Below are 12769 nucleotides of genomic sequence, written 5' to 3' on the forward strand. Positions count from 1 at the left end.
GACTATAGACTGTGCATGGGATCAGTATGTCTGGGAATCTTGTGAAAAGGCAGCAGTAGAGTCTTCATTTCCCACAAGCTCCCAGGGAGAGCCAACACTGGTTCTGAGACCACTCTTTAGACGAAATTCAATAATGTTACTACATCAATGTAAAATTTCTTGTGTGATACTGTAGTTATATAAAGGCAATATCATTATTCTTAGGAGTTACATCCTGAAGACGGGTGAAGCAACCCAAAATCTAGCTTATTTTCAAGCATCTCAGAAAAAAGTTTATATTATTTAGAGAAATGGAGCAACTTTGAAAATGTTAACAATTGGTGAATTTAGGTGAAATGAATCAAATGTTCATTGTACTGCCCTTTTCACTTTTCTATACATTTAAAGATTTTCAAAAAAGAGTTGGGGGAGAATTCTCACTGTGTAGACAAAAAAATAGTAACAAAGTATAAAGTTGTAAAGTGCTCCATCAATGCAAAAGAGGAGTGCCCAGGAGGGAGTACCCAACTGGCCAGGGAGTCCTCACCAAGGATATAATGCACAAGATGTGGGTTAGGGAAAAGTTGTTTCTAGCTGCACAAATGGACAATGACACCAGAGAACTTTGGCACCTTCCAAGAGCCACAAATGTGAGTGAAAAATAGAAGATGGACAGTGAAATAGCAGAAGATAAGGCTGAAAGATAAAAAAATGAAGAAAGCATTAGAGGTTCAGACTTTATCTTTCCTAACTTAAAAATACCTGGACCCATCCTATTCTTACTAATAGTTACTTAAGAAATCCTAAAGAACCCTCCTCCCAAAAAAAGACAAAGGAACAAACCCCACCTCTTACAGTTGCCATAGTGAAGGCCAAGAGCAGCCAGCAAATGCCTTCCCAAGCAGAGGGGCATTTACCCAAGATACCATGGCTTTTTTTGAGCATTGTAACTTTCATCTAATAACATTCTATAAATGATTAACTGATTTGACTCAGATGTTTCAAACATGTGGAAAGAAATGTCTCTCTTTTGTTACAGATTAGCAAAAATGGGTTTAGATTCTTACCTATCAGCAATATTACTAGAGCTAACCCCATTAGTTTATAAACTTCTTGAGGTTAGCAATGGCAACTCATAAATTATTAACATCTCACCCAGCACCTGCTTTGAAAGGCAGACTCATAACACGTGTACTTAACTGAACCCTTCCCATTACAGTTAAGACGCAATAAACTAAATACTGCCTTAGACCGTGACTCAATAAAGATACCCAGAAAACACATATTTTACTGGCCTTAATGACCCTAAAGAAGCTTAAATTTCTCCCAAGAATTGCCATAATCCATTTCCTTGGGTTTTTTCCTCCTCCTCCAAAGGTATCAAACTCACATTTCACTTAGCCACTTCTCTGCAAAATGACAGGTTTCTAAAGATACACTCCAAAGTCAGTTCAGAGCTCTTCTGAGAACATGATGACCCCAAATCCAAGAAAGCAAGAAAACGGTAACAGATGATTATAAGAAACTTTGCCAATTTAGAGATTCCCCAGCAATAGGAAATCCCCATGAACACTGACTCATCAGTAATAGTAACTTACCCTTCAGCTTCTGCCTTATTCACTGCACTATCATTTTTCAGAAACCTTGATTAAGAGTCTGGATTAATATTGAAATATTTAACATTATGAAATATTCAACATACTGAGAGAGAATACAAACAATGTATCTTTACTTAGAAAGAAAGCGGGTATTAGAGCTGCACAGGGCAAATGGACTATTAACAAAGGTTTCTATTCTTCATGTCACTTGAACTGGGCCACACATTTTCTGAGTTATGACAGCACTTTTAGTTTCAAAAACAGTCTGCAGTCTAACCTGGCTAATAAACCAGTATAGGATTATGTAACCTGATGATTAACCAGGTTTCCCACTTGCATCTTCAATTCATAATGTCAAATGCTAACAAAATAAGCCAGAGCAATAAAACATTTTCAAAATAATACTGACAACCTACTTATGACAATATTTAATAATAAAATCTCAGAACGAGAAAATGAAGGAAATCCACAGCTCAATATAATGAAAATAGCCAAAACCATCCAAGAAAAAACTAGACTTTAAATTAGCAATTAAAAAAACGATAGTAGTTATTTAACACTAAGATTAAATTTGATTAAGTTAAGCGAGTGCAGTCAGACAAGAGAAAGATATAAAAGGCATCCAAATAGGAAACGAAGAAGTCAAACTGTCACTATTTGCAGATGACGTGGTTCTCTATATAGAAAACTCAGACTCCATAAGAACACTACTAGAAACAATAAGCAAATACAGTAACGTTTCTGGATACAAAAATCAACGTTCAAAAATCCACAGTGTTCCTACACTCTAATAATGAAGTGTCAGATAAAGAAGTGGAAAAAATAATTCCTTTTGCAATTGCAACAAAAAGATAAAAATACCTAGGAATAAATCTAATGAAACAAGTAAAGGACCTATATAATGAAAACTATAAGACCCTATTAAAAGAAATCGAAGAAGATACAAAGAAATGGAAAGATATTCTGTGTTCTTGGATTGAAAGAATCAACGTAGTTAAAATGACCATGTTACCTAATGCATTATACAGATTTAATGCAATCCTCATCTGAACCACATCAGCATTTTTTAAAGAAAACAAAAAAAATCATCAGATTTGTATGGAAGCACAAAGACCCTAAATTGCCCAAGCCATCCTGAGAAAAAAGAACAAGGCTGGAAGCATCACTCTGCCCAACTTCAAATTATACCACAAAGCAACAGTAATCAAAACGGCATGGTATTGGCAGAAAAACACACATGGACCAGTGGAACAGAATCGAGAATCCAGAAGTAAACTCATATTTATTTGGGCAAGTAATTTTCGACAAAGAAGCCAAAAACATACAGCAGAGAAAGGGAAGCCTCTTCAATAAATGGTGCTGGGAAAACTGAAAAGCCACCTGCAAAAAGCATGAAACAAGACTGTTGTCTATCATCACACACCAAAATTCACTCAAAATGGATTAAGGACCTGAATATAAAGCCTGAAACAATAAAATACATGGAAGGAAACATAGGAACGAACCCAAGGACCTTGGACTTAAAGAGCATTTTATGAACTTGACTTCAAAGGCAAGGGAAGTAAAAGCTAAAATAAATGAATGGGACTACATCAAACAAAAAAGCTTCTGCTCGACAGAAGAAATTGTCAACAAGGTAAAGACAAAACCATCCGAATGGGAAAATAACATTTGCAAGCAAAACCTCCAATAAGGGCCTAATATCCAAAATATACAAAGAACTCATACAACTCAGTAACAACAAAAAAAAATGATCCAATCAAAAAAAATGGGTAGAGGACCTAAACAAACACTTTTCCCTAGAGGTATACAAATGGCCAACAAACATATGAAAAGATGCTCAACATGCCATCTATTAGAGAAATGCAAATCAAAATCACAATGAGATACCATCTCACACCTGTTAGAACAGCTATAATCGACAAGTAATAACAAATGTTGGAGAGGATGCAGAGAAAAAGGAACCCTTCTACATTTCTGGTGGGACTGCAAATTGGTACAGCCACTACGGAAAACAGTATGGAGGTTCCTCAAAAAACTAAGAATTGATCTACCATACAATCCAGCAATCCCTCTACTGGGTATTTACCCCCAAAGACTTGAAAACCTATATACGAAAAGATATTTGCACACCGATGTTCACAGTATCATTATTCACAATGGTCAAGACATGGAAGCAACTGAAATGTCCTTCGATAGATGATTGGCTATGATAGATTACTCAGCCATAAGAGATGAAATACTGCCATTTGCAACAACATGGATAAACCTCGAGATAATCATGCTAAGTGAAATAAGCCAGACAGAAAAAGTTGAAAAATCACATGATATCACTTATATGTGGGATATAAACCTAAAAGCAACAAATGAGCAGGACAAACAAACGGAAACTCATGGACATAAAATATAGGCTAATGGTTACCAGAGGACTATAAACTACTGGTTACTGGTGGGGTGGGGGAGGAGGGGAGAGGTAGACAGGAGGTAAAGGGGGTCAAATATAGGGTTTAGGGGGAGGGCAAAGTGGGTAAAGGGGATCAAATATATGGAAACTGAAGGAAACTGAACTTTGGGTGGTAAACACACAATAGAATATACAGTTGTAAAATGATAATGTACACCTAAAAATCATATAATTGTATCAACCAATGTTACCCCAATAAACTTAATTAAAAATGTAAAAAACTATCGTACCTACTTCTCCCCAAAATTAAGTTATTCATTACAAAACTTTAATGCAAATGATCTTTTCTTCTGTAAAGCAGTCTTTTAAAAACATTCTTACAAATGAAAATTAGAGTAACTTTTATAATATAATTTCCTCTCTTCTTTAATAGGAACATGGAACAGATGACAAGAAATTTTAAAAATCAACTCACACTACCCATATAATACTGGTTCCAAATATTTAGAATAACACTCGAAGCTGCCTTTTGAACTGTATTTACATTATATGTATTACTCCAACTTATAGCCAGTGCAAAAGCACAAATTAAATCCCAATCAAAAAGTGGGGTTGATAGATGATAGGCTATCAACAAGTAAATAGAAATGCATGCAATTTCAAGCTCCATTAGAAATTGAGGTTGGGGCATGGCTGCACATGGAGAAGAAAAAGTTTGATAGGAAAAAACTAAAAATAATGAACATTTAGAGGCTCCCACAAAGAAAGGGCAATGTTGAAGTTTTATTTTAAAGCGTGGTTATTTCTGCACAATTTGAACTTTCAATAATGGATGAATTTAATACAGTGCTCTTGCAAGTGAGCAAACTGTATGAGATGAGGCAAGTCAAGCCAGACTGTCCACTTCCCCACAATGTTCCACCCATTTGACCCCCGCCCACAACATGGGGGAGCTGAGGGGACTACCATGCTCCATATCAACACCCTCCAGGTCTGGATGCAAGCACATAGGTATCTGGGCGAATTTTTGGAACTGTTGCTCTGAGACTCTCCCAGATGCCTGATGTGTTTAACTTTAAGAGAAAACAGAAAGTACTAATAAGACTTAAATCCTCCAACATGTACAATAGACTCAAAATTCCTTTTAGACTTCAAGGGTGTGGCTTCATAGTCACTCATGAGGAAAAAAATAGTTTGAGCTGGGATTGACTTCACATTTTTCACTATTTGTTTATCTCTACAGAGACAGTTGAACTAATAAAAAAAGATATTTTGAATTAATTTAACTTTCATTTCTTTCATATTTTATATGCAGCAAAATTCTTTCTGGTGTACTATTCTATGAGTTTTGATAAACTCATACAGTTATGTAATCACCTCCACAAAAAAGATATAAAAAAGTCAAATGACTTTACTTTCACAACACATGTACATATAACTAAACCATAGTATACAAATGTACAAAATATTGTTAGCTTCAAGAGTTAATTTGACGTCAATACAAAGCTACAGTAATCAAAACCATGTGGTGTGGTGTTGGCATAAAGACAGACATAGAGACCAACACCATAGAATAGAGTCCAGAAACAAACCTTCTGATGCAGAGTCAAGTGATTTTTGACAAGGGTGTCAAGATCATTCAGTGAGGTGAGGACAGTCTTTTCAACAAATGGTGCTGAAAACTGTAAATCTGCATGTAAAATAATGAAATTGGACCATTACGTAGTATCATATACAAAAATGAATTCCAAAATGGATCAAAGACTTAAATGTAAGAGCTAAAACTATAAACTCTAAGAAGAAACCACAGGGCAAAAATTTCATTGCATTGGATTTGGCAATTTCTTGGATATGACACCAGAGGCAGAGGTAACCAAAGGAAAAAAATAGATGTATTGGACTTTATCAAAATAAAAATGTTTGATTATCAAAGGACATTATCAACAGAGTGAAAAGGTAACCCAGATAATGGGAAGAAAATATTTTGCAAATCATATATGTGATAAAGGATTAATATCCAGAACAGAGAACTCCTAAAATTCAACAATCAAAAAACCGAACAACCAGATGACGTGCAAAAGATCTCAATAGACATTCTCCAAATATACAAATGGACAATAAACACATAAAAAGACACTCAGCATCACTCATCATTGGAGAAATGCAAGTCAAAACTACAGTGAGATATCACCACACACTCATTAGGATGGCTACTATTTACACACACACACACACACACGTATGTATGTATGTATGTATGTATGTATGTATGTATTGGTTAGTACATGAAGAAATTAGAATCCTGTGCATTGCTGATAGGAATGTAAAATGGTATCACAACTGTGGTATTGCAACTCCTCAAAACCTTAAAAATAAATTTACCATATAATTTAGCAATTCCACTTCTGGGTATACAACCAAAAGAATTGAAAGCAGGGTCTCAAAAAGGTATTTGTACACACATGTTCCAGCAGCATTATTGAGAGTAGCTAAGATATTGCAAACCAAGTGTTCATGGGCAAATGAATGAATAAGCAAAATGTGGTATATATATACAATAAAATACCACTCAGCCTGAAAAAGGAAATTCTCACATATGCTACAACATGGATGAACCCTGAGACATTGTGCTAAGTAAAATAAGCCAGTCACAAAAAGACACATACTGTATGATTCCACTTATGAGGTACCTACAGTAGTCAGAGATAGAAAGTAGATTGGTGGTTGGCAATGGCTTAGATAAGAGGGAATGGGGTGTTCTCATTTAATAGTTTTAATTTTATAAGATGAAGACTTCTAGAGATGGATGGTGATGATGGCTGCACAATAATATGAATGTACCTACTACTACTGAACTGTACACTTAACAATAGTTAGGATATAAATTTTTATATGTATACTATATACCACAAGAAAAATTAAGGGAAAAAAAAGTAAATTCTGGCACATGCTTCAACATGCATGAACCTTGAAGACATTATGCTAAGTGAAATAAGCCAGACAGAAAAGGAAAATATGAGATTCACTTTTATAAGGTACCTAGAGTAAGGAAATTCAGAGAAAGAAAGAATAGAGGATACCAGGGAGTAAGGAGAGGGGAGGATGGGAAGTTACTGTTTTGTACAGAGTTTCTGTTTAGGATGATAATGAAGTTCTGAAATAGTGATGATGATTGCACAACACTGTAAATGTACTTAACAGCACTAAACTGAGCACTTGAAAATGGCTAAAATGGTAAATTTTATGTTATGGATTTTTAACCACAATAAAATAAAAGTTTTTAAAGAGTAGCAAACCTTTTCCCTCAGGAATTCCACTTCTAAGAAGTTATCCTAAAAAAAATAATCAAAGATAGGCAAAAGATTTGGCTACAAACTAAAGCAGCTCTGGAAGCAAAGCTACATAATAGGAGGGGATCATTAATATGCTATGTTAGTTAAAATTGTACCATTGATCATATTCTAATGCAGACATTTCACATTTTAAGTCTCTAAAATCTGGTTATGTCTTACAACTGATGGCATTTCCTAGTTTATTTGGCAGTGTTTCTTAGTCGTACATAAAGGTTAATCTTACACTATCATTAGGGGAAAGATTTAAGTTATGATCAGTGGACGGTTGATTACAAAAGGGCATGTAAAGTAAAATAGTTTTTATAAAAGTTATACACAGTTAATATACATGCCTATAAAAAAGATTAGATATACACCAAAATGTTAAGTGCATACCTCTAAGTGATGTAAAACTGATCTTCATCTAAAAAAGAAAAACTTGAATAAACTGGATGTAAGGCTATGCCTCCAAACCCATATCAACGGGGCACAATCCTACACACAGCATAAGTACATCTACTATAACTAATTCAGTATTTGTTAAATAGTATTTGTTATGGGTTTAAAATGAGATAGGTCTCACAGGAGGCAAAAAGATATAAAAGAATGTAATTGCCTTGAAGAAGCTCAGCATCTGGCAAAAGAATTTATAGTCTAGAAGAGTCTTAAGGAAGGTAAATCAACAACTTAATGCTATTTCCTTCCTCCCTTCCTCCCTTCCTCCCTTCCTTTTTTAAAGGCCTACAGCACCTGATATTCCAAGGTGGTCTCTCATCCAAGTACTAACCAAGCCCAACCTTGCTTAGCTTCCAAGATCAGATGAGATCTGGCACATTCAGGGTGGCATGGCCATACACCTTAATGCTATTTAAATACTACACTAGTTAACTAGTTTTATTCGTAAGACAAACCATTTAATATGGATAAAAACATGTCTTGTCCAGCACTCCATAATTAAAAGGATAAATTAGCATTTTATCACATTAGAAGTTAAAATAGTCTTTATAAACCATCTTATTCATTACACAGATAACAAAGTTCAAATTCTAAATTCTTGTCTGGGACTCACAGATTAAAATCTAAAAGCACAATATAATAATTCAACAGGTAATAGACATACAATCAATGACATTAGCAATAGCAGAAGAAACCGTACTACATAACTCTTAACTGTTTATTATGACTTTTCAAGAATTACACTTTAAAAAAATTCTCTCCCCAGGTTTTCCTTGCTCACTATGTTATGGCTGTGCTGGAGGGTAGAGTAGCTACAATAATAACTATAATAACTTAGTTCTGTCCTCAAGGTATCCAAAGTTCAGCTGAAGAGGGAAACACACACTAAAAAAAGCTACATGACATTGGATAAGGCAATCATTTCTCAAATATAACACTAAAAACACAGACAACAAAAAAAAACAGACAAACTGAACTTGACCAAAATTAACAACTTCTATGCATCAAAGGACAATATCGACAGAGTAAAAAGAAAACCCATAAAACGGGAGAAAATATTTGAAAATCATCTGATAAGGGATTAATATCCAGAGTGTATAAAGAACTCCTACAACTCAACGACCAAAAAAAGCCCCACAACAATTTGATTAAAATGGGCAAAGACCTAAATAGAGATTTCTTCAATGAAAATATACAATTACCAAAAATGGAAAAGATACGCGACATCACTAATCATTAGAGAAATGTATATTAAAAGCACCTCACATCCATTAGGGTGGCTATTTAAAAAAAAAAGAAAAAGGAAAATAACAAGTATTGGTAAGGATGTGGAGAAAGTGAAATCCTTATACAGTGCTAGTAAAAAATGTAAAATGGCACAGCCACCGTGGAAAACAATACGGCAGTTTCTCAAAAACTTTAAAATAAATTTACCATATAATCCAGTAATTCCACTTCTGGGTATATACCCAAAAGAATTAAAAGCAAGGACACAAACGTATTTGTATATCCATATTCAGAACAGTATTATTATCCAAAAAGTTGAAGCAACCAAAGTGTCCATCAAAAAACAAAAAAATATTATTCAGCCTTAAAAGGAAATTCTGATACATGCTAAAACATGGGTGAACCTTAAAGGTACTATGCTAAGTAAAATAAGCGAGTTACAAAAAGACACATATTGTATGATTCCACATATGAGGTACCTACGGTAGTCAAATTCAAAGAGAAAGTACAAAGGTAGTTGCCAAGCTCTGAAGGAGAGAAAATGGGAGTTGTTTAATATATGAGTTTTGGTTTGGGAAAATGAAGTCTACAGCCACACCACCCTGAACACACCTGATCCTGTCAGATCTTGGAAGCTAAGCAGGGTCAGGCCTGGTTAGTACTTGGATGGGAGACCACCTAGGAAGACCAGGTGCTGTAGGCGTTAAAAAAAAAAAAATGTAAAAGTTATGGATACAGATGGTTGTGATGGTTGCATGACAATGTGAATGCACTTAATGCCACTGAAGTATACATATAAAAATAGTTAAAATGGTAAATTTTATTATGCATATTTTACCACACACACACACAAAAAACAGGGTATGAGTGAGAATGTCATAATCAGGTGCAAATTCTATAATTTCAGATAAATTAAAGACCAATTTCAGCAATGATGACCAATGCCTCAAGGGACAAATGCCTTCAGAGATGGATAGCATTTGTGTTAAAGAAGGATCAAACATCCCAGTACACACCGTACAAATGCCTGGAAGATGCAGAGGACATGTAGCGATAATTAACAGTAGAAAATAAGGCTGAAAAAGTAAGATAAGGCCAGAATTTAGAGGGCCTTGAATGCCAATCTAAGACTGACCAGTGCAGCAATGAGACAGCAGTAAGTTTCTGAAATGAGAATTTTGCTTATACATAAAAGACTGAATAGTGGAAGAGAAGAGAAGGAAAAATTCAAGTAACTTTGGCAAACACTTTTTGAGCAACCATATGTTCTAGATTCTCAGATTAAAAACTGAAGGGAGCAGAAGGGCATGTAGGGACTGCAAAGGGACAAAAAGGGATTCCTAGATTATCAGTAATTTTCTATTTCTTGATCAGGATGGTGGATATGGGTAGTATTCACTCAATTCATTAAGCGGTACTCATGACTTGAGCACTTTTCTACATACATGTTATACTTTAGTTTTAAAAAGTTTTAAAAATAAAATAAAGGCCCAGACCTCACTTCTAAGAAACCCCCAGCTAGGAAGAAATCATTCATAAAAATATTTACCAAACAGTATGAAACATGCAATCACAGAATTTATACAAGATACCCAAGAAGCACTGACACACAAGAGAAAACCCAGAGACATGATGTCTAAGGTGGGTTTTAGAGAATGAGTTTGTCAAATGGATGGGGGGGGGGGAATGGGTGCTCCGGGCAAAGGAAAAAATAGGAAAAACGTGACAAAAAAAGCAACAGAACAATTTATCCAGAGAACTATGAGTAATTTCAATAGCTCAAAAATAAAATAATCTAAACAAGAGTGAAAGCATAGAGAATGGAAAAAGGAATTTAAGATAAAGACCAGATGGAGAAGATTTCATCTCAGATTAGATCTAGGTAGAAAGGAGAAGAATGGAACAGAGATGATTCTCATTTTGCCCAAAACAGCAATTTGGTATTTGAGGCCCTCCATAATCTGTTTCCTCATCTGTCGTAGTTCCACTCACAAGCTAGACTCCAGGCATAAAACGTTTTCATCCTCCACTCAACTAGCATTCCATTTGCCCTCCATGCCAAAAGCTAAAACTAACCTGCCCCTGCCTTCAAAGAGCTCACAGGGTCACTGGTACCAGAAACTTCAAAAAGCAACACTAATAATAAGGTACAGTACAAGATAGTACACCATCTGTTAAGAAGAGGTTTGCTACAAGAAGGCAGAGTGCTAACCTGAGTCTTGAGATACCGCTAAGAGCTCAGCATGAAAATGATGGAATACAAATGGAGGGGAGGGGCCTTTAGGGTACATCACTGAGAAAACAAGTGACAGATAAGCCTAAGTCCCTAAGTCTGATCTTTTTTTAAGTTCTCATTTCTCCAAAATACAGCTCCTTCATCCCCAGCACCCTCACTCCATCTTCTAACTCAACTTCCTACTTCTACTTGTATACAAATACAAGTCTTACAAGCACTAGCGGGAATGATCTTCTTAAAAAGGAAATCAGATCATCAAAATCCCTACAATGGTTTCTTAGAATAAAACCCAAACATGTGATCTGGCATTTCCTGGCAACCTCATCAAAGGCCTCTCCACGTCCCAAAAGAATTCAAGCTACACTGATCGTCTCTTAGGTCTCTAAACACATTTAGTTCTTTCCTGGCTTGGGATCTTTACACAAGCGAAGAGGACCTGTTCCCCTTTGTCCAGATCTTCACCAGCGCACACACCACTGCCGCCAATGATCAGGTCAGTCTGTCACGTCTCACAGTACTGTTACTTTCTCAAAGAAATTTCACGGCTCTGCCAGTCACTTCTGATCTCCACCTCTGACTTATGTCTCCAGAAGAGAAAGGCATCTCATTTGGGACACGCTGGTTTTGAGAAGCCCCTAGGATACTCAAGCAGCTCTCTGGTGCAGGTAAGACAACCATTCCAAATAGAAGCTTGGACTTTAGCACATAAGTTTGATGACAGGGAGACTGCTCAGAGAAGTGATTCTCAAGTTAGAGGAAAGTCCCCCCCTGATCACTAAGGCATTGTATGGAGTGAGATGTTCCTGATGAGAGCAAGGGTAATGCCACATTAGGACTGAGATATATTGGATAGAATCTTGACTATAAGTGGATTGGAGGAAGAAGAGAAAAAAAAATAATGAGAAGCAACAGCCAAAAATATTAGGAAACCCAGGAGAGAATTTTACAATTTCACAAATTCCTATGCCTTTTATGCTTCCTCCATTTTCAAAAAACCCTACTCCTGTTTCATCCAGTTCAAATACCACCCCTCCTGGAACCCTTTCTGGCCTATGCAAACAAGACCCCTCTCCACGCCTCCACAAGTTTCTCTTACCATTAGTATTATGTAAGATTTGACCCACACACAAGTTTCTCATCAGTACTGTTACTGCACTTAACACAACCCTGCCTTGTCCTACACCTGGGTGTGTGCCTTCCCTATTAACTGTGAGCTTTTAGAGACAGAGATCATATATCTTAATCATCTGTGGGCCCTTGAGTGGGTAAAAAAGAATTTTTTAACTTAATAAAAGAAGGGTAAATAAGTGGACAAAGATTATGTATATTTTTCCATTCGTTTCTCTTGTAAAACAAAATAACATATCCTAATTAATTTGATTTACAAATTTGTTTCTTAAAGTAACAAACACCTGTGTGGTCTTAAAATTCGCTGCTGAATATCCTCTCATCAAATTGCCTATCTTGTTGCAACAATAAGTGATGTAATCATTTCCTTCAACATAAATCTGAAATGCCCTTCATTTTGTTGGAAAAT

General features: G+C 35.8%; 1 protein-coding gene, 1 non-coding gene and 1 pseudogene across 5 annotated transcripts in view; 1 reads left to right on the forward strand and 2 right to left on the reverse strand.

The window, feature by feature from the left end:
- Positions 1-12769, reverse strand: part of CTNNA1 (catenin alpha 1) — a 187005-nt gene that overhangs the window by 137803 nt on the left and 36433 nt on the right. The gene's annotated exons all lie outside the window — the stretch shown is intronic.
- Positions 8052-8170, reverse strand: LOC118606053 (annotated as a pseudogene).
- LOC118606122 lies at positions 9581-9699 on the forward strand. Its single transcript, XR_004952305.1, has one exon. It is a non-coding gene; the product is annotated as a 5S ribosomal RNA (ribosomal RNA).

The sequence above is a fragment of the Rousettus aegyptiacus genome, unplaced genomic scaffold, assembly GCF_014176215.1.
Source record: "Rousettus aegyptiacus isolate mRouAeg1 unplaced genomic scaffold, mRouAeg1.p scaffold_m13_p_7, whole genome shotgun sequence".
Lineage (NCBI taxonomy): Eukaryota > Metazoa > Chordata > Mammalia > Chiroptera > Pteropodidae > Rousettus > Rousettus aegyptiacus.